The sequence below is a fragment of the Triticum urartu genome, chromosome 3A (assembly GCF_056163025.1).
Source record: "Triticum urartu cultivar PI428250 chromosome 3A, HENAU_Tu73, whole genome shotgun sequence".
NCBI lineage: Eukaryota > Viridiplantae > Streptophyta > Magnoliopsida > Poales > Poaceae > Triticum > Triticum urartu.
Genome location: NC_141875.1, coordinates 421,127,042 through 421,151,954, shown reverse-complemented (window position 1 = coordinate 421,151,954; position 24,913 = coordinate 421,127,042).

The window sequence follows — 24,913 nt, the reverse complement described above, 5'->3', positions numbered from 1 at the left end:
TTGCCTCATTCGCTGTGCTACCACCTCCTTAATGGACCAAGACATTGGATCAAGTGTTGATCCGTGTTTTCTGTGAACACCCCCGCATTATATGCGTGGGGGCGGAAGCCGACGACTACAAACTTTCAGGTTATATACATATATACATAAACGGCCGCACAGGAGGCATCATAGTACTTTCGGGCAAAAGTATAAATGCAGCCTTGATAACTCAATAAAACATTGTTTTTACAATGGAAGTACATGTCACTAGAACATAATATTCTTCGCGCACTGAGCCTCTATCGAACGAACGCCTTCAAGAACTTCTTCAAAGTAGTGCTCGGCAGCCACTCGGCCTATGGCCGAACCCTGTGTTGCAACAGTGGTGGCCTCCATCTCCGCCTAGTATGTCTTGACACGGGCAAAGGCCATCCGCGCACCCTCTATGCACGCCGATCTCTTCATAGCATCGATGCGCGACACCACCAAGGAATTGTGGCACGAAACTAAAATAGCTATTCGGCCTTGGCCCTCCCGGCCACAGATGATCCACAATGGACCTCATGGAAAGTCCGGACAACCTATGGAGCTCGGCCCACTCGGCCATTTGCTCATTCAATAGCAGTGGACGGACTAGAGCATGAAACTGTGACCAGAACAACTTTTCCACTTCGTGATCTTTCTGATCCTTGAAGTACTCGGCCGCATCAGCAGCACTTGCAGCCAAATCCAGGTAGGCGTCCGCAGAACTCCATAGTCGGTCAAGAGGAGCATACTTCGGATCTCCGAATTTAGTCCGCAATAAGAAGGGCTTCCCAGACACGATATCTGCAGCTTGATGCAGCTCCTCCTTCGCCGCTCTAATTTTGGAGCGGGCTTCCTTGGCAACTACTAGGGCCTTCTCCAGGTCCGTCGCCCTTGCTCGGCTTTCTTCTTCAAGAAGCTGGTAAGCGGCATGTTTTAACTCTACAACCATTTTGGCCATTCTTTCCTTGCTCCCGCAATGCACGGCCTGTTCGGCCCTCCACTCTTCGACCGCCTTTAGAGCGGCCGCATTGTTACTCCTTGCTTGTTCCTTGGCTCGGGCAAGCTCTGCCCGAAGGGTCTCCATGGTGGCAGCTCCATCTGCAGTCACAACATATTAAAGATAATGGCATCATGCTCCTCTTATTATGTGATGATCACCAGAGAAATCACTTACCCTGTGCCTCGTCAAGCCGTTGGTTGACAAGCACGATATCGGCATCGGCCGCATCAAGTTGCCGCTTTAGCTCGGTAAACCCATCAGTTCGGCTAGCCACCGGAGCCTCAGCCACCTGCACATAAAGACAGTCGGGTTATTACCTAGGAATATGATCGTCGGGTTGCCGCCGTTCTCGACGACAACCAGAGTCTCAGGGGCTACTATCTGCATAGGGCACACCTAACGTGTGCGGTACTATCAAAAACATACACTATTTCACGTACCTCAAAGCCTTTCAGCAGACTCATAAAGGCTTCGTGCAATCCGCTTTCAGCGGATAAAATCCTTTCAATTACCGTACCCATCAGCGTACGATGCGCTTCCGAGACGGCCGCTTGCCCCAGAAGATCCTTCAGTGCGTCCGACCGCACACTGTATGGTTCCGGATTCTTGCTACCGCTCTCCTTAGGAGCCGGAAACTGGGGATTCCAGGTAGCCAAAGGGTTATCCTCTGGCCTTGGCGGACGCGGAGATACCCTCCGCGACGACACTTCAGAGTCGCCCGCCTCATGAGGCGGGGTGTCAGGGGGAGACATTTCGCTCTCCATCATCTCCGGAAGAAGATCCCCCAAAGACGAACTCTGTCGAGAAGGGCTACAATCCGGACTACAATTTATAAGCATCGGTTATTGTCTTCGGAAGTAAGGTAGGATATTTTCACTATTAAGTACTTTTTGATTACTTACAGCTCGGTAGAGGGCTGATCCCCGCATGGACATTGTGTGGCAAGAATACCCTCCGAGGCAGGACCCTCTGGCGAAGATTTCTTCTCCCGTTTGGAAACCTTAGTTTCCGGATCTTCAGAGGTAGTCCTCTTCCTTCCCCGGGGAGAGAGAATGTCAGATTCTTCCCCCTGGTTATCCTCCCTTGCGAAGGCGCTCATTCCCCCGGTTGGAGTGAGTAGCGAGTGAGGCCCGCTTTCGCCCTCTTTATTCCTCTCTTCATCTTCCTTTGAGGGAACTAGATAAGGCACCGGCTCGAGCATCTTGTCCAGTACCGGATTGTCCAAGCCCTTAGGAAGGGGGGCCGAACACCTGATCATCTTCGCCTTTGTTATCCAGTCCTAGTCAAAGAGCGACTCTTTATAATGATGCCATGATAAATAAAAGGACATCGGATTCGGCCATGGGATTACTTACTTGGGTAGCAGGGCGGTTGCAGCTCAAACCCACATCCTCGGTGGTATCCGGACACTCTATTTGGGGTCCAAAGAACGACTTGTACATCTCTTCGAGCGTCATGCCGAGGAAATGATGAATAGCTCGCGGTCCTTCCGGGTTGAATTCCCACATACGGAGGGGCCGACGTTTGCAAGGCTGGACTCGACGAACCAGCATAACTTGCATTACCATAACCAGACAGAAATCTCTCTCAAAGAGATCTCGGATACGGCTCTGCAATATTGGCACGTCCTTTGCTAGACCCCAGCTCAGCCCCCTGCTGATCCATGACATCAGTTGCGATGGGGGGCCCAAGCGAAAGGTGGGGGCGGGTACCCACTTGGCACTTCGGGGAGCTGTGATGTAAAACCACTCCCTGTGCCACAATCTGGACACCTCTAGGAAGGCACCCTCTGTCCATGGAGCATCAGCGATTTTTCTTATTAAGTCACCCTCACACTCTGCGTGCCGCCCCTCGATCATCTTCGGCTTCACATCGAAGGTCTTGAGCCATAGGCCGAAGTGAGGGGTAATGCGGAGGAAGGCCTCACATACGACAATAGATGACGAGATGTGAAGAAGGGAATCCGGGGCCAGATCGTGGAAATCCAGCCCATAATAGAACATAAGACCCCTAACAAAGGGATCCAGAGTGAGGCCTAGTCTTCGGTGGAAGTGGGAGATGAACACGACACTCTCAGTGGGTTTGGGAGTAGGGATGACCTGCCCTCGGGCAGGCAGCCTATGCGAAATTTCGGCGGTCAGATATCTGGCCTCTCTTAGCTTCTTGATGTCCTCCTCTGTGACAAAGGAAGGCATCCACCGACCTTGAAGGTTGGATCCGGACATAGTTGAAGGTCCGAAGCGCCTGACCTGAGCTTTGGGTGTTAGAACTCGAGGCGGGGGAAGGATTCGATTGAGCAGGAGAGGGAAAAAAGAAAAGGCCTCGTCCTCTTTATAAAGAGGGTGAATATCAAGCGTCCTCCTTATGGCCGTTTTGGACTTGCCTAAGATCTAGGAGTCATACCAACAGGCACGGTTGGGTTACCCACGTCCGTATTGATGAGAATCCCGTAATAAGGGGGACATGATCTCTGCTTTGACAAGACGTGACAGAAAAACCGCCTCGCAATATGCGCAGCGCTAGTTGAGAAAAACGGTTTAGATAAGGACCGGGCCGTGACGTGATGTTGTGCTACCAAAACGTGTCAGCATATTAGATTTATGGAAATATTGTTCTCTCTACGGTGGGGTGTGGAACTTGTTTTGTAGAACCGGCACTATCCTTGTGTTCAAAAATCTTCCATGAAGTATTTGGAGAAGAACCCACCTTGCAATGCCGAAGACAATACTGCGCGCCGGACTCATCGTCATTGAAGCCTGGTTCAGGGGCTACTGAGGGAGTCCTGGATTTGGGGGTCTCCGGACAGCCAGACTATATCCTTTGGCCGGATTGTTGGACTATGAAGATACAAGATTGAAGACTTCGTCCCGTGTCCGGATGGGACTCTCCTTGGCGTGGAAGGCAAGCTAGGCAATACGGATGCGTATATCTCCTCCCTTGTAACCGACCTTATGTAACCCTAGCCCCCTCCGGTGTCTATATAAACTAGAGGGTTTAGTCCGTAGGACAACATACAATCATACCATAGGCTAGCTTCTAGGGTTAGCCTCTACGATCTCATGGTAGATCAACTCTTGTAATACTCATATCATCAAGATCAATCAAGCAGGAAGTAGGGTATTACCTCCATCAAGAGGGCCCGAACCTGGGTAAACATCGTGTCCCCCGCCTCCTGTTACCATCCGCCTTAGATGCATAGTTCGGGACCCCCTACCCGAGATCTGTCGGTTTTGACACCGACACCTGGAAATTTTAGAGAAGTCTTTAATGAACCTCTTATAAAAACTGGCATGACCAAGGAAACTTCTTATACCTTTAATGTCCTTAGGACACGACATCTTTTCAATAGCATCAACTTTAGCTTTATCAACTTCAATACCTCTTCAGAAATTTTATGCCCCAACACAATACCTTCATTAACCATAAAGGGGCACTTCTCCCAATTCAAGACAAGATTAGTTTCTTCACATCTCTGCAAAACTCGATCAAGGTTGCTTAAGCAATCATCAAAAGAAGTTCCATAAATGGAGAAATCATCCATGAAGACCTCAACAATCTTTTCACAAAAGTTAGAGAATATAGCAGTCATACATCTTTGAAAGGTAGCAGGTGCATTACATAGACCAAAAGGGATACGTCTATAAGCAAAAGTACCGAAAGGGCAAGTAAAAGTGGTCTTTTCCTGATCCTCTTTTGACACAGGTATTTGAGAGAAAATAGAATAACCATCTAGAAAGCAAAAGTGTGTATGTTTAGATAATCTTTCCAGCATTTGATCAATAAAAGGTAAAGGGTAATGATCCTTTTAGTAGCTTTATTTAATTTGCAGAAGTCAATTACCATTCTATAGCCTGTAACAATTCTTTGTGGGATCAATTCATCTTTATCATTAGGAACAATAGTAATGCCTCCCTTCTTAGGGACACAATGGACAGGACTTACCCACTGACTATCGGGAACAAGATAAATTATACCTACCTCTAGAAGCTTTAGTATTTCTATTCTTACCACTTCTTTCATCTTAGGATTTAACCATCGTTGGTGATCGACAACCGGTTCAGCGTCTTTCTCCAATTTTATTTTGTGATGGCATAGAGTGGGACTAATGCCCTTAAGATCATCAAGAGTATATCCGATAGCTGCACGATGCTTCTTCAGAGTTTTCAATAATCTCTCTTCTTCTTGCTCTGAAAGGTTAGCACTAATAATAACATGATATATCTTATTTTCATCAAGATAAGCATATTTAAGAGTATCAGGTAATGGTTTAAGCTCAAACACGGGATCACCCTTGGGTGGAGGAGGATCCCCTAAGATTTCAACAGGAAAATTATGTTTCACAATAGGTCCCTGTTTAAAAAATACTTCATCTATTTCCCTTCTTTCATTCATAAACATATCATTTTCATGGTCTAGCAAATATTGTTCTAAAGGATCATTAGGAGGCACCGCAATAGAAGCAAGACCAATAATTTCATATTTACTAGGCAATTCTTTATCATGGGGTTGTCTACGAAATTTAGCAAAATTAAAATCATGAGACATATCCCCTAAACCAATAGAAACAGTATCCTTTTGAAGTATATCTTAGCATTAACAGTATTCAAGAAGGGTCTGCCAAATATAATGGGACAAAAGTCATCTTGTGGGGAACCAAGAACAAGAAAATCAGTGGGATATTTAACTTTCCCACACAAGACTTCAACATCTCTAACAATCCCAACAGGTGAAATAGTATCTCTATTGGCGAGCTTAATTGTAACATCTATCTCTTCTATCTCAGCAGGTGCAATATCATGCATAATTTCATTGTACAAGGAATGAGGTATTGCACTTGCACTAGCACCCATATCACATAAGCCATGATAGCAATGATCTCCTATTTTAACAGAAATAACAGGCATGCCTACAACAGGTCTATGTTTATTTTTAGTATCGGGTCTAGCAATTCTAGTAGCTTCATCACAGAAGTAAATAACATGCCCATCAATATTATCGACCAAGATATCTTTAACCATAGCAACACTAGGTTCAACTTTAATTTGCTCAGGAGGTGTAGGCATTTTAGCATTACTCTTACAAACCACAGTTGAAGCTTTAGCATGATCCTTTATTCTAACAGGGAAAGGTGGCTTCTCAATATAAGTGGTAGGAACAATAGGATCAACATTATAAGTGATAGTCTTTTCTTTAACTTTAATAGGTTCAACTACTTTTACTTCAATGGGAGGATTATATTTAAACCACTTCTCCTTAGGGAGATCAACATGAGTAGCAAAGGGTTCACAGAAAGAAGCTACTATCTCAGAGTCAAGTCCATATTTAGTGTTAAATTCACGGAAAACATCGGTATCCATAAAAGATTTAACACAATCAAACTTAGGGGTTATACCTGACTCCTTACCTTCCTCGAGATCCCAATCTTCAGAGTTGCGGTCGAATAAATACCATTTGAATCCAATAGTCTTCATCATAAAAGAACCAGTGCAAGAAGTAACGAGCATGGAGTGATTATTGAGAGAGAGCCGAGCATAAAAAATTTGAATAATAATTTCTCTTGAGAGCTCATGATTAGGGCATGAATATAACATTGACTTAAGCCTCCCCCAAGCTTGAGCGATGCTTTCTCCTTCGCGAGGCCAAAAATTATATATATAATTATGATCATCATGAACAAGATGCATAGGATAAAACTTCTGATGAAATTCCAGTTTCAATTGGTTGTAGTTCCATGATCCAATATAATCACATAGCCTAAACCATGTCAATGCCTTTCCCTTCAAAGATAAAGGTAAGACCTTCTTCTTGATAACATCATCGGGCATACCTGCAAGCTTAAATAATCCACAAACTTCATCCACATAGATTAGGTGCAAATCGGGATGCACTATTCCATCTCGTGTAGAAGGATTAGCTAGCAGTTTCTCTATCATACCCGAAGGAATTTCAAAGTAAACATTTTCAGTAGGTTTAGTAGGTTCAGGAGCAACTATTTGCTCTACTGGTCGGGGTGAAGATACCCCGAACAAGCCCCTCAAAGGATTATGTTCCATAGTAACAAGTGACAGTAAATTTTAGCATACTATATAAATTTTTCCTTACCAAATTCCACCTACCAAAGGCGCTTACCTCCCCGGCAATGGCGCCAGAAAAGAGTTTTGATGACCCACAAGTATAGGGGATCTATCATAGTCCTTTTGATAAGTAAGATTGTTGAACCCAACGAGGAGCAGAAGGAAATGACAAGCGGTTTTCAGTAAGGTATTCTCTGCAAGAACTGAAATTATCGGTAACAGATAGTTTTGTGATAAGGTAATTTGTAACGGGTAACAGGTAATAAAAGTAAATAAGGTGCTGCAAGATGGCCCAATCCTTTTTGTAGCAAAGGACAAGCCTGGACAAACTCTTATATAAAGGAAAACGCTCCCGAGGACACATGGGACTTATCGTCAAGCTAGTTTTCATCACGCTCATATGATTCACGTTCGGTACTTTGATAATTTCATATGTGGGTGGACCGGTTCTTGGGTACTGCCCTTCCTTGGAAAAGCATCCCACTTATGATTAACCCCTCTTGCAAGCATCTGCAACTACAAAAGAAGTATTAACTTAAAGTTAACCATAGCATGAAACATATGGATCCAAATTAGCCCCTTACGAAGCAACTCATAAACTAGGGTTTACGCTTCTGTCACTCTAGCAACCCATCATCTACTTATTACTTCCCAATGCCTTCACCTAGGCCCAAACAATGGTCAAGTGTCATGTAGTTGACGTTCACATGACACCACTAGAGGAAAGACAACATAGATCTCATCAAAATATCGAACGAATACCAAATTCAATGACTACTTATAGCAAGACTTCTCCCATGTCCTCAGGAACAAACATAACTACTCACAAATCATATTCATGTTCATAATCAAAGGGGTATTAATATGCATAAAGGATCAGAACATATGATCTTCCACCAAGTAAACCAACTAGCACCAACTACAAGGAGTAATCAACACTACTAGCAACCCACAAGTACCAATCTGAGGTTTTGAGACAAAGATTGGATACAAGAGAGGAACTAGGGTTTGAGATGAGATGGTGCTGGTGAAGATGTTGATGGAGATTGACCCCCTCCCGATGAGAGGATCGATGGTAATGACGATGGTGATGATTTCCCCCTCCCGGAGGGATGTTTCCCCGGCAGAACAGCCCCGCTGGAGCCCTAGATTCGTTCTGCCAAGGTTCCGCCTTGTGGCGGCGGAGTTTCGTCCCGAAAGCTTCGTCCTGATTTTTTCCAGGGCGAAAGACCTCATATAGACAAAGATGGGCACCAGGGGCCTGCCAGGGGGCCCACGAGGCAGGGGGCACGCCCAGGGGGTAGGGTGCGTCCCCCACCCTCGTGGATGGTGGGTGGCCCCCCTCTGGTGCTTCCTTCGCCCAATATTTTTTATATATTCTGAAACTGACTTCCGTGAAGTTTCAGGACTTTTGGAGTTGTGCAGAATAGGTTTCTAATATTTGCTCCTTTTCCAGCCTAGAATTCCAGCTGCCAGCATTCTCCCTCTTTGTGTAAACCTTGTGAAATAAGAGAAAGTAGGCATAAGTATTGTGACATAATGTGTAATAACAGCCCATAATGCAATACATATCGATATAAAAGCATGATGCAAAATGGACGTATCAATGGGTCCGCGTGATATGCCATCGTTGTCCTGTTAACACAGGTCTTCCTGTACTCATCAATCCTTACCTGACCAAGAGGGATCCATGCGCACCTGAATAATGCCGCCTTAACTTTCACATAGTCAAGCTCCCAAATCTCTTTGATGGTTCCACAATATACCCTTTTATCAGCTTGATTTACAGTCATGCATTCTATTCGAACAGAGTTGTTCCCATACGAGGTCTTCTTATCACTTTCCTCAGTGTAGAACGTGTATCCATTTATGTCACATGCTTGGTACGTTAACACCGTAGGTGATGGCTTTTGTGCCAACCACGTTGCAATGTCATAGATGGATCCTTGTGCCAAACGATTCTTCAGCCATTCGGTGTACTTCTTAGTGTGCTCCTTCATCTCCACTTCTGATGAAGGCACCATTGGTAAGAAGCTGTGGCGTATCTCTGCCAAGTGTTCTTCGGCATAAGCGATGAGAACTGGGCTGTTAAGCAGTACCGTCAAATGGGCTTTCTCTGCCAATTCTCCGGGTGCAGCCATTTGCGTGCCAGCAAGGACCGGCTTACCTTTTAGCCTTCCCTCACGGCGAGAGAGGGGCAAACCTATAGGTCTTTGTTTCATGTATTCGGTGCAAAACTCAACCACCTCCTCCACGGTATAACCTTGTAGGATGCCTACCTCTGGATTGTTTCGGTTCCGACAAAAGCGCTTCAGTATTCCCATGAACCGCTCGAAGGGATACATGTTGCGAAGAAACACAGGACCACAATACTTTATCTCGTCAACAAGGTGCACAATGAGATGGACCATGACATCAAAGAATGATGGTGGGAAAAACATCTCTAGGTTGGACAATATTCTTGCAATATCATCTTGCATATTATCCAACTCTTCAGGATCTACAACTTTCTGCCATAGTTTGTTGAAGAAATCACATAGGTCAATGAGTGTGTTTCTTATATCTTTGTCCATCAGATTCCTGATGGCCACTGGGAGGATTTGTGTCAACATTACGTGGCAATCATGTGACTTCATGTGTCCAATTTCATTTTACCTGAGCTCACATCCACGAGACTTCTGATGGTTGCAGTAGGAAGAGGGTGTCTTAACTGACAACAAATAGGTGAAGAACTGTGTTGCTTCTTTTATACTAAAACTGTAAGTCTAGCGAGCTTTGATGAATTTGTCATCATCTTCTACTTCACTCTTGCTTTGTGATTGATCAGCAAGCATATCGAGTCGTGAACCATCACCATCCTTTCTTTTACCTTTAATCTTGAGCAGAGTACCAAGGATGCTTTCACATACATTCTTCTCTATGTGCATGACATCGATGCAGTGACGTACATGTAGAATCTCCCAGTAAGGTAATTTCCAGAACACCGATTTCTTCTTAAACACTTGATCCTTGGATGTTAGTTTCACCGTCAAAGGGTGGTTCTTGCCAAGCACAACATTAATTGTTTTAGCCATGTTGTGGACCACCTCCCCGTCATAGGGTCTTGGGGCCACACCTGCCTCTGCTGTACCATCAAATTCAGCTTTCATCTTTCGGTATGGGTGATTCGTCCGCAAGAACCTACGATGACGTGAATACACTGTTTTGCGCGAGTTGGGAAGTCTTCTGCTAGCTGTCCTATCCATGCATGTGACACATCCTACATCTCCCCTTGTTTTCTGCCCCGATGTGTTACCTAATTCCGGCATATCTTGAATGGTGTGCACCAGCATCGCATGTAGATCGAAAATCTCCTTTCTGCAAGCATCATAACATTTTACAGCAGGCGCATCTATCCACACTGTCAGCAGTTCTACTACCAGTAGCTGAAAGTAAATGTCGATGTCATTTCCAGGCTGCTTCTAGACTTGGATAATCATTGACATCATAATGTATTTTTTCTTCATACACAACCAAGGAGCTAGGTTATATATATGCATAGAAGCACCGGCCATGTGCAGTGATTGGTGCTCATATCGCCAAAAGGATTCATTCCGTCAGTACACTCCCCGAGCCTTATACTTCTAGGATCCTTGGCAAAATTTTCAAACTTTTTGTCGACTAATTCCCACTGAGCCCCATTTTTCAGGTGCCTCATAAACCTATCCGCAATTCTCTCATCATGATGCCACCGCAACCTCTTTGCCTCTCTAGGGTTTGCAAACAAACGCCTCAACCTTGGAATGAAAGGCAAGTACCAAACAACCTTGAACGGGATTCCTGTCTTGATCTCGTCGTCCAATTTGTACTTGTCCTTTTCTCTCCTGCGCTTGTATCATGGATGCTTGCATGTGGGACATGCACGTGAATCTTTGTACTCACCACGGTACAATATACAATCATTCACACAAATGTGTATCTTCTGTACTTCAAGTTCCAATGGGCAAACAATTTTCTTCGCTTCGTTCGTGCTTCTGGGGCGCACATTATCTTCCAGAAGAATATCTTTGAAAATACCTGAGATCTCTGTGAAGCCCTTGTTTGATAGACCGTTTGCTGCTTTAAATCTGAGAAGCACCAGGGTGGCACTCAACCTGGAATATTTCTTTTTGCAAGCTGGATACAATTCTTTCTTGGAGTCCGCATCAATGGTTGGCAGATCCTTGTACCCAATCATATCCTTTTCTGGGCCCTCGAAATCTGCAATCATAGCAGCAAAATCTGGCATATCAAGATTTTCGTTATCTGCGTGCACGTCTTGGTTTTCCAGTGGGTGTTTCGGCTTTCTGGTGTTCCATTGGTAGCTTGACTCCTCTGCCCCGATGTTAGATTCAACATCCTTGTGACACTGATCAGGGTTGGGCATCTCGCTACCCTGGGTATCTTCATCCATGACCTCCTCTTCATCGTGTCTGGTCCAACGTGTATATCCATGCATGAATCCCCTAGAGACTAAGTGCATCTGGACATCTGCAACTTCATGTGACTCTGTATTGGCACAATCAGTACATGGACACAGGATGTAATCCGCATCACCAATTCTCCTCTTTGTACTTTCAGCCAAATTCATGAACTCTGTCATGCCACTGATAAAATCTGCAGTTTTCTGATTCTTCATCCATCGAGATCATTCCATCTGCAGCAGACAAATGGTAATTAAAAACAAAACAACAACATTAATACATGGATTAACTGCTGCCTAGAGATGCGTGCATAAATCACAAGGTTTTATTTTAATAATTATTGAGGGCGCTCCATGTAGTTATCCAGACATGCATGACAAAAATTAATGGCCAGTCAATTTACACACAGAGTACTAGTACAACACTACACTTAGGAATTGAATAACTAAATTAAGCCACTCACGAAAAGAATGCCTTAATTAATTAGCCGCGCGGCGACCTCCACCCAGCAGACAGACAAGCGTGATGCGGCGGCACGCCGAGACAGCAGGGTCGTGGAGCAAAGCTTAGTGCGGCTACCGCCTGAAGTTTGACCTCCACTATCCCGCCATCGACCGTGATGGATGTGCTCGAATCACGCCACCAACGACCTTGATGGTTGAGCTCCTCCTATCTCCCGTTGCAGAACGAGGATTGACCTCCTATGACGCCGCCACCGCCCACCGACCGAGAATTGACCTCTTCTCTGGTAGCCGCTGCCTAGGCCGTCGCCGCCATCTCTATATGCAGAGCGGCTGTTTTTTTACGGATATCCGTGGAGCGGCTGTTTACACGGTATCTCACCGTAAGTCAATTATATGGACAAGGTAGTACATCACATACGGTTATGTAACGGCAACCATGTCTAACCTACGTTGTCTTCTCACACTATTTGGTGCGGAAATCATGTGTGATGTTGTAATACCCAACACAAACGACATGTACAAATAGTGTGTCGTATACAACATATATATAGTGCCATTAGTAGTTCCCGACCGTTAGCTTATCTCCACAGTTTCCCCATTTGCCCCAAATCCCTGCATAGCCTCCAAATTCCCTCGCGTGGCGCTGACATTGGGGGAATGCGGACGAGTGGTGTTGATGGTTTTGGTGCGGCTACTCCTGCTCGTATCGCCGCCGAGCACTTGCCTAAGGTCATCAGAAGGCAGGTGTACTACGAATCTGAATCGTCCTGTCAGGTTCCAATCTATCCCGATCTTTTTAGCATGTCCAAAGTATAGATCCTTGCTAAATCCGTCCTGAATGATCCCCCACCCCCCAGGAAAGCGATATGTCGCCGGATCCGGAGCTTGACTCCAGACTCCCACAACACGCACTACAAAAAAAAGACACATCCGTGACATTTTGGGCCAAACGAAAAAAAATTCTGTCATACTTATGACACTTCTATGACAATAATTATGAAAAAACACGGTATCATCATAGATGTGGTGGGGTCCTACTTCTATGACAAAAAATCATGACAGAAAATGGGCTTTTCGTCCTGGGCGGGCCGGAGACGCAGATGCATGACATTCTTTGGGCCGTCCATGATGGAAAAAACCGTGGTAGAAGCGAGGGCGCGGAAAATATCGGGGAGTCCCCGGTTACGGTGGGTGGTCGGGGGCCGAGCGATGCGCGTTTCTCTCGTACATACGCGCGTGTGTGCGAGGCGTTGGGCTCTAACTGAACCCAAGCGAGGCGTTGGGCTCTAACTGAACCCGAGCGATTGCATTGCAGACTACACGTTACTGAACCCAGGCGATCGATCGATGGCTGTTAACTAAACCCGATCGAGCGATTCCTTCGCTACTGCTGCTAACTGAAGTTGATCGATCCTGCCTCTGGATGAACAGTGAGCGTTGCGGGGGGGGGGTGGATGAACAGTTCCCAGTGGGGGTGGATGAACAAGACCCCGTAGTGTTGCCTCTGGATGAATAGTACCCTGATCGATCGAGCCTGTTGGGGCTGGATGAACATGACCCCATGGAGGGCATGATGAACAGGACCACCCCGTGGAGGGCAGGATGAACAGTAGACGGTGGAGGGCAGGATGAACAGTAGACCGTGGAGGGGTGGTTGAACAGGAGCCCATGGAGAGGGCTGGTTGAACAGTAGCCGGTGGAGTAGCGCGCGGTGGAGGCTGGATGAACAGGAGCCCGTGGATGAACAGTCGCAGGTGGAGGCTGGAGGAGGTCGACGGTGGATGAACAGTAGCCGTGGAGGCTGGAGGGGGTCGACGGTGGAGATGAACAGTATCCCGTGGAGTCCCGTTTTGCGGTATGCCACACCCCTCCCGATGAACAGGACTCCCATTTCGACCGTAGCGCTCCAACAACAGTCCGTTTCCTCCGTTTTGCGGTACTCCACACCCCTCCCGATCAACATGACCCTCGTTTCGATCGTAGGAGGTCCGTTTCCTCTGTTTTGCGGTACGCCAGACCCCTCCAGATGAACAGGATCCCGTTTCGAACGTGGCTGGTCGAACACAAGGCCGTTTCCTCCGTTCTGCGGTACGCCAGGACTCGTTTCCATCGGTTGTTCCGTCCAAGCCCTCCTGATGAACATGACGACGCATTCCGTTCCAACCCAGCCGGTTGGCTCCCCATGAACACGACGACGATGATGTTTCTCCATTCCGACCCAGCCATGTACACGAGCCCTGGCCCTACGTATGTGCGAGTAGGCGTTCGAGACCCTCCCATATGTACGTACGTGGCCGTATTTTCTTTCTTGCACACTGGCCGGTGTACGTACATGTACATTCTACGTGCACGCCTCTACTACAACACGTGCACGCCTCTACATCGACCAGTATGTACGTACACGTTCGCGACCAGAATGACAACGCTACGTATGCTTCGACTAGGTGGGTCCCGACTGTCAGGCACTTCCTTGCCTACGAAGATGTAGCTGGTGGGTCCGAGTAGTCAGGGGGGTGAATCGTTTTTTTTGCCCGGACGCACTTCCTTGCATGCGAAGATATAGCTGGTGGGTCCCAGCAGTCAGGGGGAAACATTTTTTTTGCGAAATACGGTGGCCCGTCCGGTGGGTCCCCACTGTCAGGTGGAGGAATAATTATTTTGCACGTAATAAGGAGGCACTTCCTTGCTGCGGCTGTGGACCCAGCTGTCAGCCTCTCCACGTACAGTCCACGTCCGATGGAAGCCGTTCCTTGACCATGTTGACCATGCCGCGCCGAGAGCACCAGGGCGGTGGACAACGACGAGGCCTAGGAAGGGGACGACGCGGAGCCGGGGAAGACGCGGCAGTGGATGCCCACGCGTAGAGGAGTATGAGGATTCACTGGTTCACTTTGGTGTGAGGCTGCCCTTGCCACATAATAACAGGGGGTGTGGGTGAGTAGAGGGATGGCTTGGCCAGCGGTGGGAGTAGTAGGGGGCGGTTAGGCCTCCGCCGTATCGTAGCTGGCCATGTGAGGCAGGAGAACGAGGCACAACCGACGTTGGTTTGGGCCGCTGGAGCAAGAAGACCAGAGGTTGAAGAAGCACTACGGCCGTTGGATGGACATCGTACGGTCAGTGGAGCTAGAATCGTGCATATTGACTAAGTTAACAAAGCCCTCCGTCCCCGTCAACTTAGTAGGCCCACAAGTCAGCCTGCCACTATACTGGGTCCCAGCTAGCAGGGGAGTATTCATTTTTTGTGCGTAATAAGGAGGCACTTCCTTGCGTGCGAAGATATAGCTGGTGGGTCCGAGCTGTCAGCGGCGGTAACTTCTTTTCGTGAAATACGGAGGCCCTTTCGGTGGGTCCCAGATGTCAGGTGGAGGAATCATTATTTTGCACGTAATAAGGAGGCATTTCCTTGCGTGCGGCCGTGACCCAGCTGTCAGCCTCTCCACGTATAGTCCACTTCAGATGCATGTCGGCCGTTGACCATGTTGACTAGGCCGCGCCGAGAGCGCCATGGCGGTGGACGACGGCGAGGCCTAGGAAGGGAACGACACGGAGCCAAGGAAGACTTGGCAGTTCTTTCCCATGCGGAGGGGAGTACGACTGTACGAGGGTTTACTGGTTCGTCTGCCGTCGCTGGAGAATAACAACAGGTATGGGTGAGTAGAGGGATGGTTAGGTCAACAATGGGAGTACGGTGGGGCGGTGAGGCCCGCACGGCAGCACAGCCGGCCGCAGGGAGGAGAGAGCAGGCAATCCCGCCGACGCTTGTTTGAGCGGCTGGAGTAGGAAGAGCAGAGATTGAAAAAGCACGACGGCCGTTGGATGGACAACCAACAGTCACTGCTTGTGCGTTAACCTTTTTTAGGAAAGCCTCAAATCTGTGGAAAACATCATACAACCCATCTGCTAATTCTTAAGGTTTTTTGAGCCCATATTCGTTTTGTTAGCATTACAACCCATATTGTGGCCACGGTTAAAAAATTATACGAAATTTTGCATATTTCGGAGCGGTCTGAACTATTTTTAATCCCGGAATTTCGAGATACGTTCAAACTGGTTTTAAAAATAAATATATATCAATATAAAATCCAACAAATTGTCCACGCATAAAAATCAATGCAATTTAAAATCTCGAAATTAAAAAAAGAAATTTGAAACTAATTGCCGATTTGATGTGTTTTAAAAATGTACAACCCATTTCTCATTACTAATAGGCCATTTTCTCGGCCAGCCGAATGAAAGCTCTCATCGTCTTGAAAGATTTACAGCCCAATAGGCCTGTTAAAGCGACTTACCTGGCAAATCACAAAAAAAACTGGGTTGTGTCCGTGGACCCAGCTGTCAGCCTCTCCACGTACAGTACTCTTCCGATGGAAGTCGGTCGTTGACTGCTACCTCTTGAGCACTGCGTTGGTTTTCCCTTGAAGAGGAAAGGGTGATGCAGCAAAGTAGCGTAAGTATTTCCCTCAGTTTTTGAGAACCAAGGTATCAATCCAGTAGGAGATCACGCTCAAGTCCCACGCACCTACACAAACAAATAAGAACCTCGCAACCAACACGATAAAGGGGTTGTCAATCCCTTCACGGTCACTTACGAGAGTGAGATATGATACATATGATAAGATAATATTTTTGGTATTTTTATATGATAAAGAGAAATAAAAGATGCAAGTAAAATAAATAGAAATGGAAATAACTAAGTATTGGAAGATTAATATGATAAAAGATAGACCCGGGGGTCATAGGTTTCACTAGTGGCTTCTCTCAAGAGCATAAGTATTACGGTGGGTAAATGAATTACTGTCGAGAAATTGATAGAATTGAGCATAGTTATGAGAATATCTAGGTATGATCATGTATATAGGCATCACGTCCGAGACAAGTAGACCGAAACGATTCTGCATCTACTACTATTACTCCACACATCGACCGCTATCCAGCATGCATCTAGAGTATTAAGTTCAAGAGAACAGAGTAATGCTTTAAGTAAGATGACATGATGTAGAGGGATAAACTCATGCAGTATGATATAAACCCCATCTTTTTATCCTTGATGGCAACAATACAATACGTATCGGTCCCCTGTCTGTCAGTGGGATCGAACACCCCAATATTAAACCCCAAGCTAAGCACTTCTCCAATTGCAAGAAAGATCAATCTAGTAGGCCAAACCAAAATGATAATTCGAAGAGACTTGCAAAGATAAACCAATCATACATAAAAGAATTCAGAGGAGAATCAAATATTGTTCATAGATAAACTGGATCATAAACCCACAATTCATCGGATCTCGACAAACATACCGCAAAAGAAGATTACATCGAATAGATCTCCAAGAAAATCGAGGAGAACTTTGTATTGAGATCCAAAGAGAGAGAAGAAGCCATCTAGCTAATAACTATGGACCCGTAGGTCTGAAGTAAACTACTCACACATCACCGGAGAGGCCATGGAGTTGATGTAGAGGCCCTCCGTGATCAATGCCCCCTCTAGTGGAGCTCCGAAAAAGGCCCCGAGATGGGATCTCTCGAGACAGAAGGTTGCGGCGGTGGAATTAGGTTTTCGTGGTGCTCCTGGATGTTTGGGGGGGGGGTAAGTGGATATATATAGGAGGAAGAAGTACGTCGGTGGAGCAACGGAGGGCCCACAAGGGTGGAGGGCGTTCCCAGGGGGGTAGGCACGCCCCCTGCCTCGTGCCTTCCTCCCTTATTTCTTGACGGCCACTCCAAGTCTCTTGGATCACGTTTGTTGAGAAAATCACAATCCCGAAGGTTTCATCCATTTGGACTCCGTTTGATATTCCTTTTCTTCGAAACCCTAAAATAGGCAAAAAAAACAGCAATTTGGGTTGGGCCTCCGATTAGTAGGTTAGTACCAAAATGATATAAAAGTGTAAAATAAACCCATTAACATCCAAAATAGATAATATAATAGCATGGAGCAATCAAAAATTATAGAAACGTTGGAGACGTATCAAGCATCCCCAAGCTTAATTCCTGCTCGTCCTCGAGTAGGTAAATGATAAAAGAAGAATTTTTGATGTGGAATGCTTTCTAACATATTTCTCAATGTAATTTTTCTTTATTGTGGAATGAATGTTCATATCCATAAGATTCAAGATAAAAGTTTAATATTGACATAAAAACAATAATACTTCAAGCATACTAACTAAGCAATTATGTCTTCTCAAAATAACATGGCCAAAGAAAGTTATCCCTACAAAATCATATAGTCTGGCTATGCTATATCTTCACCACACAAAATATTTAAATCATGCACAACCCCGATGACAAGCCAAGCAATTGCTTCATACTTTTGATCTTCTCAAACTTTTTCAATCTTCACGCAATATATGAGCGTGATCCATGGATATAACACTATGGTGGAATAGAATGGTGGTTGTGGAGAGGACAAAAAGGGATAAGATAGTCTCACATCAACTAGGCGTATCAACGGGCTATGGAGATGCCCATTAATAGATATCAATGTGAGTGAGTAGGGATTGCCATGCAACGGATGGAGCTATAAGTATATGAAAGCTCAACAAAAGAAACTAAGTGGGTGTGCATCCAACTTGCTTGCTCACGAAGACCTAGGGCATTTTGAGGAAGCCCATCATTGGAATATACAAGCCAAGTTCTATAATAAAAAATTCCCACTAGTATATGAAAGTGATATCATAGGAGACTCTCTATATGAAGAACATGGTGCTACTTTGAAGCACAAGTGTGGAAAAAGGATAGTAACATTATCCCTTCTCTATTTTTCTCTCATTTTTTTAATTTGGGCCTTCTTTTTCTTTTTTTCTTTTTGGCCTCTTTGATCTTTTTTTCATTTTTCATCCGGAGTCTCATCCCAACTTGTGGGGGAATCATAGTCTCCATCATCCTTTCCTCACTTGGGATAATGCTCTAATAATGATGATCATCACACTTTATTTACTTACAACTCAAGAATTACAACTCAATACTTAGAACAAGATATGACTCTATGTGAATGCCTCCGGCGGAGTACCGGGATGTGCAATGATGCATGAGTGACATGTATGAAGAATTATGAATGGTGGCTTTGCCACAAATACGATGTCGACTACATGATCATGCAAGCAATATGACAATGATGAAGCGTGTCATAATAACGGAACGGTGGAAAGTTGCATGGCAATATATCTCGGAATGGCTATGGAAATGCCATAATAGGTAGGTATGGTGGCTGTTTTGAGGAATGTATATGGTGGGTTTATGGTACCGGGGAAAGTTGCGCGATACTAGAGAGGCTAGCAATGGTGGAATGGTGAGAGTGCGTATAATCCATGGACTCAACATTGGTCATAAAGAACTCACATACTTATTGCAAAAATCTACAAGTTATCGAAACAAAGTATTACGCGCATGCTCCTAGGGGGATAGATTGGTAGGAAAAGACCATCGCTCATCCCCGACCGGCACTCATAAGGAAGACAATAAATAAATAAATCATGATCCGACTTCATCACATAATGGTTCACCATACGTGCATACTACGGGAATCACAAACTTCAACACAAGTATTTCTCAAATTCACAACTACTCAACTAGCATGACTCTAATATCACCATCTCCATATCTCAAAACAATTGTCAAGTATCAAACTTCTCATAGTATTCAATGCACTTGTATGAAAGTTTTTTTATTGCCGTGTTGTTCTAAAGGACTCTCAAAATAATATAAGTGAAGCATGAGAGAACAATAGTTTCTCTAAAACATAACCTCCACCGTGCTTTAAAATATATAAGTGAAGCACTAGAGCAAAAACTATATAGCTCAAAAGATATAAGTGAAGCACATAGTGTATTCTAATAAATTCCCAATCATGTGAGTCTCTCTCAAAAGGTGTGTACAGCAAGGATGATTGTGGTAAACTAAAAACCAAAGACTCAAATCATACAAGACGCTCCATGCAAAACACATATCATGTGGTGAATAAAAATATAGCTCCATGTAAAGTTACCGATAGACCAAGACGAAAGAGGGGATGCCTTCCGGGGCATACCCAAGCTTAGGCTTTTTGGTGTCCTTGAATTTTACCTTGGGGTGCCATGGGCATCCCCAATCTTAGGCTCTTTACACTCCTCGTTCCATAATCCATCAAATCTTTACCCAAAACTTGAAAACTTCACAACACAAAAGTCAAAATAGAAAATCTCGTGAGCTCCGTTAGCGAAAGAAAACAAAACACCACTTCAAGGTACTGTAATGAACTCATTCTTTATTTATATTGGTGTTAAACCTACTGTATTCCAACTTATCTATGGTTTATAAACTATTTTACTATCCATAGATTCATCAAAATAAGCAAACAACACAAGAAAAACAGAATCTGTCAAAAACAGAACAGTCTGTAGTAATCTGTAGCTAACGCAAGTTCTGGAACCCCAAAAATTCTAAAATAAATTTCTTGACACGAGGAATTTATCTATTTATCATCTGCAAAAATAATTAAATAAATAGAACCTTCCAAATAAAAATGGCAGCAATTCTCGTGAGCGCTAAAGTTTCTGTTTTTTATAGCAAGATCAAATAGACTTTCCCCAAGTCTTCCCAATGGTTCTACTTGGAACAAACACTAATTAAACACAAAAAACACGACCAAAACATAGGCTAGATAAACTATTTATTAATAAACAGGAGAAAAAAGAAAGGAATAAAAATAAAATTGGGTTGCCTCCCAATAAGCGCTATCGTTTAACGCCCCTAGCTAGGCATAAAAGCGAAGATAGATCTAGGTATTGCCATCTTTGGTAGGCAATCCATAAGTGGCACTCATAATAGATTCATATGGTAATTTAATTTTCTTTCTATGGAAGTGTTCCATGCCTTTCCTTAATGGAAACTAGAATTTAATATTCCCTTCCTTCATATCAATAATTGCACCAATCGTTCTAAGGAAAGGTCTTCCAAGAATAATATGACATGAAGGATTGCAATCTATGTCAAGAACAATGAAATCTATGAGCACATAGTTCCTATTTGCAACAATAAGAACATAATTAATTCTTCCCATAGGTTTCTTAATAGTGGAATCCACAAGGTGCAAGTTTAAAGAACAATCATCAAAATCAAGGAAACCTAACAAATCGCACAAAGTTTTTGGAATCGTGGAAACACTAGTACCCAAATCACACAAAGCATAACACTCATGATCTTTAATTTTAATTTTTATTGTAGGTTCCCACTCATCATAAAGTTTTCTAGGGATAGAAATGTCCAACTCAAGTTTTTCTTCATAAGATCGCATCAAAGCATCAACACTATGTTTAGTAAAAGCTTTATTTTGACTATAAGCATGAGGAGAATTTAGCACGGATTGCAACAAGGAAATACAATCTATCAAAGAGCAAGTATCATAATTAAATTCCTTGAAATCCAAAATAGTGGGTTCATTGATAGCTAATGTTTTTATCTCTTCGATCCCACTTTTAACAAATTTTTCATCAAGATCTAAAAACTCCGAATTTTTGGAACGCCTTCTAGGTAAAGGTGGCTCATCTTCAGCCCAATCATTATCAAGATTCATATTGCAAAACAAAGATTTAATAGGGGAGACATTAATAACTTTTAGATCTTCATCCTTATTATCATGAAAATTTTCTGGCTTAGCGGCCATCTTATTAACTAAGGTGGCTTGCTTATCCGAGACTTCAGCAATTAATTTTTCGAGATGAGAAATCTGAGATTTCAAACCATAAAACTATTTAGACATATCATCGAGCTATTTATTCATATAACCCATAAAGCTCTTTTGTTCCTTAAGCTCGTTTGTGAAGAAAATATTATGCTCAAATTGTAAAACCATAAAACTCCTGATATTGCTTTCAATCTCTTCTCACCTTTTGGTGAAGATCACCAAATCTAGGTAGAGCCATAGCGACAAGCAAGCAATCCAACACGCAAGAAAACAAGAAACAACAAAAAGGCAAATAGAGGTAGAGAAGGGGAACGGAGAGAGGGAGGGAGAGAGGAAAAGAGGGCGAATAAAACAGCAAGGGTGAAGTGGGGGTGGAAAATGAGAGGCAAATTGCAAATAATGTAATGCGAGGGATACGAGTTTGTGATGGGTACTTGGTATGTATTGATTTGGTAATGGCGCCAGAAAATGACTCGTTGTGGGAGTCAAATGCTGACTTGACTTGGCGCAAATCTCCCCGGCAACGGCGCCAGAAATCCTTCTTGCTACCTCTTGAGCACTGCGTTGGTTTTCCCTTGAAGAGGAAAGGGTGATGCAGCATAGTAGTGTAAGTATTTCCCTCAGTTTTTGAGAACCAAGGTATCAATCCAGTAGGAGATCATGCTCAAGTCCCATGCACCTACACAAACAAATAAGAACCTCGCAACCAACGCGATAAAGGAGTTGCCAATCCCTTCACGATCACTTACGAGAGTGAGATCTGATAGATATGATAAGATAATATTTTTGGTATTTTTATATGATAAAGAGAAATAAAAGATGCAAGTATAATAAATAGCAATGGAAATAACTAAGTATTGGAAGATTAATATGATAAAAGATAGACCCGGGGCCCATAGGTTTCACTAGTGTCTTCTCTCAAGAGCATAAGTATTACGGTGGGTAAACGAATTACTGTCGAGCAATTGATAGAATTGAGCATAGTTATGAGAATATCTAGATATGATCATGTATATAGGCATCACGTCCGAGACAAGTAGACTGAAACGATTCTGCATCTACTACTATTACTCCACACATTGACCGCTATCCAGCATGCATCTAGAGTATTAAGTTCAAGAGAAGAGAGTAATGCTTTAAGTAAGATGACATGACGTAGAGGGATAACACTACAAAAAAAGACACATCCGTGACATTTTGGGCCGAACGAAAAAAAATTCTGTCATACATATGACACTTCTATGACGATAATTGTGACAAAACCCGGTATCATCATAGATGTGGTGGGCTCCTACTTCTATGACAAAAAATCATGACAGAAAATGGGCTTTTCGTCCTGGGCGGGCTGGAGACGCAGCTGCATGACATTCTTTGGGCCGTCCATGACGGAAAAACCCGTGGTAGAAGCGAGGGGGAGGAAAATTTCGGGGAGTTCCCGGTTACGGTGGGAGGCCGGGGGCTGAGGGATGCGCGCTTCTCTCATACACGTACGCGCGTGTGTGCGAGGCGTTGGCTCTAACTGAACCCGAGCGAGGCGTTGGGCTCTAACTGAACCCGAGCAATTGCACTGCAGGCTACACGTTACTGAACCCGAGCGATCGATCGATGGCTGTTAACTGAACCCGATCGAGCGATTCCTTCGCTACTGCTGCTAAATGAAGCCGATCGATGCTACCTCTGGATGAACAGTGAGCGTTGCGGGGGGGGGGGGGGGGGTTGGATGAATAGTTCCCGATGGGGTTGGATGAACAGGACCCCGTGGTGTTGCCTCTGGATGAACAGGACCCTGATCGATCGAGCCGGTTGGGGCCGGATGAACATGACCCCGTGGAGGGCTGGATGAACAGGACCACCCCGTGGAGGGCAGGATGAACAGTATACAGTGGAGGGCAGGATGAACAGTAGCCCGTGCAGGGGTGGTTGAACAGGAGCCCGTGGAGAGGGCAGGTTGAACAGTAGCCGGTGGAGTAGCGCGCGGTGGAGGCTGGATGAACAGGATCCCGTGGATGAACAGGATCCCGTGGATGAACAGTCGCAGGTGGATGCTGGAGGAGGTCGACGGTGGATGAACAGTAGCTCGTGGAGGCTGGAGGGGGTCGAAGGTGGAGATGAACAGTATCCCATGGAGTCCCGTTTTGCGGTACGCCACACCCCTCCCGATGAACAGGACCCCCGTTTCGACCGTAGCGCTCCAACACAAGTTTGTTTCCTCCGTTTTGCGGTACGCCACACCCCTCCCGATGAACAGGACCCCCGTTTTGACCGTAGGAGGTCTGTTTCCTCCGTTTTGCGGTACGCCAGACCCCTCCCGATCAACAGGATCCCGTTTCGAACGTGGCCGGTCGAACACAAGGCCGTTTCCTCCATTCTGCGTTACGCCAGGCCTCATTTCCATCGCCTGTTCCGTCCAAGCCCTCCCGATGAACACGACGCATTTCGTTGCCTCCCCATGAACACGACGCATTCTGTTGCCTCCCCATGAACACGACGACGATGATGTTTCTCCGTTCCGACCCAGCCATGTACACGAGCCTTGGCCATACGTATGCGCGAGTAGGCGTTCGAGACCCCGCCTGTCTGTACACATATGTGGTCGTATTTTCTTTCTTGCACCCTGGCCGCTGTATGTACGTGTACATGCTACGTGCGTGCCTCTACTACGACACGTGCGCGCCTCTACATCCACCAGTATATATGTACGTACACGTTCACGACCAGAATGGCAACGCTACGTACGCTTCGACCATGTGGGTCCCGACTGTCAGACACTTCCTTGCGTGCGAAGATGTAGCTGGTGGGTCCCAGTAGTCAGGGGCAAACATTTTTTTGTGAAATACGGTGGCCCGTCTAGTGGGTCCCCGCTGTCAGGTGGAGGAATAATTATTTTGCATGTAATAAGGAGGCACTTCCTTGCTGCGGCCGTGGACCCAGCTGTCAGCCTCTCCACGTACAGTCCACATCCGATGGAAGCCGTTCCTTGACCACGTTGACCATGCCGCGCCAAGAGCACCAGGGCGATGGACGACGGCGAGGCCTAGGAAGGGGACGACGCGGAGCCGGGGAAGACGCAGCAGTGGATGCCCATGCATAGAGGAGTATGAGGGTTCACCGGTTCGCTGCGGTGTGAGGCTGCCATCGCCGCAGAATAACAGGGGGTGTGAGTGAGTAGAGGGATGGCCTGGCCAGCGGTGGGAGTACTAGGGGGCGGTGAGGCCTCCGCCGCATCGCAGCCGGCCACGGGAGGCAGGAGCACTGAGGGAGTCC